Source organism: Toxorhynchites rutilus, chromosome 3 (assembly GCF_029784135.1).
Source record: "Toxorhynchites rutilus septentrionalis strain SRP chromosome 3, ASM2978413v1, whole genome shotgun sequence".
Taxonomy (NCBI): Eukaryota; Metazoa; Arthropoda; class Insecta; order Diptera; family Culicidae; genus Toxorhynchites; species Toxorhynchites rutilus.
In genome coordinates, this window is record NC_073746.1 from 219,715,877 (window position 1) to 219,718,547 (window position 2,671).

At 35.6% G+C, this 2,671-nt stretch overlaps 1 long non-coding RNA gene across 1 annotated transcript; it reads right to left on the bottom strand.

The window, feature by feature from the left end:
- Positions 1–1,531: 1,531 nt before the first annotated feature.
- On the bottom strand, positions 1,532–2,149 carry LOC129772820 (uncharacterized). Its single transcript, XR_008742644.1, has 3 exons — positions 2,035–2,149; positions 1,883–1,974; positions 1,532–1,768 (listed from the first exon to the last, which is right to left on the bottom strand). It is a non-coding gene; the product is annotated as an uncharacterized LOC129772820 (long non-coding RNA).
- Between the last annotated feature and the right edge of the window lie 522 nt (positions 2,150–2,671).

Genomic DNA, 2,671 nt, shown 5'->3' on the forward strand with positions numbered 1-2,671 from the left:
CCACCTTTCATTTTCCATCTCGTACGCACACCAATCGTTGATAAGGACGCTAAAAATGACATCCATAGAATACACGCCTACAAAACTACCACAAATCGTTGGTGATGAAGCGCGGTCATCTGTATGGGAGGAGTTGATGCATTGGTTGGCAATCTTCGATCCTCACATGATCCGAAAGCTGCTGCAATATCTATTGTAGATAAATATTTAGCGGAACCACATTTGCTGAGATTAAGCGACCCTTTGCTTTGGTGGAATGAAAGGAAATCTATCTTTCCATAATATTTCAGCAAAGTAATATTTCTACTATTCTCTGCACTGATTATTGTTTTAAACCTTATTTTTTACGTCTTCCACCTTTTACATATCCGAATAAAACAGTTCTTGAAAAGAGCCGTCGAGCCGCTCACATGAGTCAGCTCTTTTCATTGAGCGCACGGCTCTGAGCTGCTCACTGAAATGAACCGTTTCGCCCATCTCTACTTCAATATGTGTGGAATAAAGGTGTGACCGTGTCGTCAATAAGTGCGCGAGGGGAAACGGTAAAAATATACAGAGGACTGTGGAAAGGGATTTGACTGCAAATAGAGATGTCTAAATTTTTCGTTTATTCAATTGTCGATTAATCGTAGGGTCATTTTTAAATATTCGATTCATTCGAATAATTGTCTTTGAGTATTCGATTAATCGAGCAAATATTTATTTCTTGTAATCGAAAAGAACAGACATTCATGATAAAAAAAATATGATGGCATAATTCTAGAAATTACATTAAATATAATTTTGTAATAAACATGGTGCAGAATAATGGTTTTTGAATGAAATGGTATTTCAGTATGTTGATAAATTTACCATTTCATGATTTTGTGAGGACGATTGAAAAAAGAGCATACCATGAGAATTATGCACAATATTTTTATTACACCAACATATTTTTTTTCTGTTCAAAACTACCTTTTCTTCGATTGTTGTTGGAATAGCTGATTTGTTTGAATATTTCTGCTTGGTCTCTATAGCTACTAGCTACTATTTATAGAATCATTGACCACTAGTATAGTATATTTTCCTTGGCACTCTGAATTTGGATACTTCTATTTTAGAACGGGAGCTGAGACTACCTTCTTTAAGAGTAACACTCCTATACTCGCGCATAGGTTTGAGAGACCAAGATATCAATAATTCGTTCATTACTCAGAAAACATCAACACTACGACATTGCGATTCTCTCTAGCTTCGTCATTCGTTGTTCGTCATCGTTTAGCGTATCGTATAAGTTGGTACGAAGGGGACGTATATCACTTTTTCACCACCTTCGGTCTGAGACACCGACGCGCGTAAAGGAGCAACTTTTTTGGACAAGTGACTTTTTTTCCTATTTTAGAATATTGTTCAATGAAATGTATAAATTAGTGTCAGTGGCGTGGAATATTTATCAAATATAATGCATAATATCATTTTTGGACTATTCTTATTTGATTTTAGTCCTTTTGTCACCGGATTGAACGGATTCATATATTATTCGTCGTTAGATTCATACGTGCAAAAGTAAAGTACAAATGTTTGACATTCGTTTAGTTGTTCACTAAATATAATGGTCACGCATATACACACTTGTGAAATAATTGCACTTGCGGAAGAATTGTAAACTGTAGATTATAAATTAATCGGTGGCTTATGGTTATTTTTACCGTTACAGCTTCGGGTTTTTTTTTCTATAATATATGAGCTGAACAAGTCAAGAACAAGTCGCAGGAAGTTCCTAGAAATCCTTTTATATCATCTTTTTATGCCCCATCAAAAACAGGCATTAAATTTTTGTTAACCAAGAACACAGAAACAAAGAATATTAGATATAGGAAAACTTGAAATTCCAGAACCTTACAATCGAATAATTAACCGACGTCTCTAGCTGCAAAACGCGGGAAAAATACCTCCATCACCGACCGACACCGAAAGTCGATTTATTCTCTTGAGCTGAAACATATAAGATATAAGAGTATATCACAAACCTAACTTTAACCGTAAAAGACTTACCTTTCAACTTTTCAATGCCCTTATTCCCACCAAAACAATTCCACACACAAAGAGCGAAAAAAAGATATTGCAAAATATTGCAGATTGTTTACATACAAAATCCAAGATGGCTGAAAGGCCTTTCTCATAAGTCGCGCTACCGTATTGTATCCAGTGTCTTAGAATATCAACAAATATTCACGAGAAACGAATATGATTTTGTTCCAGTGTAAATGACTTTTGACGTAGGACTACGTCTAACCGGAAGATATAGGGGGTGAAATGGAAATCTAGGCACTGAACAAGTAGGAAAAATGCAAGATTTGGAACGCTTATAACTCGAGCATTTCTCAATAGATCGCAAAGGTTTTTGCATCAATTGATAGGAAATATATCTACGCATCTATCATAACGAATAACATTTCATTTTTTTTAAGATAAATAATTGAATGATTGTGAAATATCAAGCATTGTCAAAATGCACTGTGTGCCCATTTTTGATTGGTCCATTTTGTGCTCCTCAAATCGTACCGACCAAAACGGGCAACCAGAGCAGCAGCGAAATAGAATGAAGCACGATTGGAAAAGAAAAAGAAAAAAAATGAACGAAACATTGGTCGCAGTCTCACACATGCGTAATTCTCGAGCCAGCCATTCA